Below are 1,611 nucleotides of genomic sequence, written 5' to 3' on the forward strand. Positions count from 1 at the left end.
CTTTCGTGTTTTTTGTCCATATTCCTATTATTTCAGTTTTGCTTGGAAGCCAGAAAGTCTGGCAACCATTCTTGCCAAATGGTATCAGGTTGCCCGGGTTGAGGAGGTCAGATAGGCACTCGCTCCACCCCAACATAGATCCACCAGACAGATGATGACATTGTAAGTATTAACTAATCTATCATCATGTCTATGTAAGTGATAAGTGTAAACGGGGCTGCGGGTTGTTCGAAAGAGATGCCGCGGCCCTGGTACATAAAAGGCCTACGACGGAACACGAAGTCTGACACTCCCTCACCGCTGCTAACCCACAGCGGGAGGGGTCATTTGATGGAAAAAAAGTGATGTGTAAAAAAATATATACACGGTACACGTAAAATAATATCATGCCTATGGAGGACATAAATCCCGCTATACATAATAATACGGCAAGGCTGTTATATATTTTAGGTCATCCGTGTGAACAGTCGTTGCGATATACTCGTTCGTAAGTATGATAATCTGTCAATCTTAGCGATCGGATGAATCACGCCGCTAATGTGCCTATTAGACATACATGTAGAAATGCCAACATCTAGTAATCTAGATCGAACGAATTAACCTGTGACTTAGCTTCAAGAAAGGAAGACGGTAACGGGATATTTTGATGTTAGACGCTTGATGAATATGAGATAAAACTTTGTAATTAAGCATTTTAAGTATAAAAGTTTGCAGCTTATTTACGTTATTGTTTTGTGGGTATGTGGTATTTATGGGTATGGACTTAGCTGTTTATTTTCCTAATGAAAATTGAATGAGGCTTGTAATGTATGTTATGTAAGGGTGATAAACCTATGTACCCTCCTTGATGAACATATTACCTTCCTTTTCATTGCGCAGTCGGGTTTCATACGCTTCGCACGCAGGGTCATCGAGGGCTGACGCGACTCTTGTCTGCTCTATATTTTAATTTTACTTTCACTAAATTCGGGAATGTTTATGCGTCTTGAATAGCCCTATTATAACAAGACATATTTTCGCATTAATATAAAAGTACCTACTACTAAAAATAAACACTTTTAATGTAATAAAGTTGGCATAACGGCATCAATAAAGCTTCGTATATGGCGTTATGGTGACATGTTGGTAATTGTCCAGTAATACGCTCGTAAAGAAGGCACTTTATTTTGTTGAACTTCATGCAGGTAAGATGGTAGGTCAGTCGCTATAACTACGTACATATGCCCGAGTTCACCAATAAGATATTTTTCTTAAGCAACTGTTTACTTTGATCGTGGAAATCCGTAGAAAATAGTAGGTAGTCGTAAAGAACTGACGTTGTTGTCGGTGAACCTTAAAGTTAAGCAAAGCTATCGTGGAAAATGGTGGAACCGGGAAAAAATCCAGGTTCGATTTCTCAATTTTTGTTATACCTACAGTGCTTGATGTTGGTGTCTTTTGATACCTGCCTTATATCAGAAGACGATGGGACGTTTAATAGGCTTAGTCGTTGTTTTTTTACAGCTACAGCTACCAGTACTAAACTACCACCAATTCTTCATCTTCAATAGACACTTACGACCAAAATCAACCTGCATTTCTGATGTCAGACTAGTCAGTGATCGTCCTCGA

The sequence above is a fragment of the Helicoverpa zea genome, chromosome 21 (assembly GCF_022581195.2).
Source record: "Helicoverpa zea isolate HzStark_Cry1AcR chromosome 21, ilHelZeax1.1, whole genome shotgun sequence".
In the NCBI taxonomy this organism is placed as follows: Eukaryota; Metazoa; Arthropoda; class Insecta; order Lepidoptera; family Noctuidae; genus Helicoverpa; species Helicoverpa zea.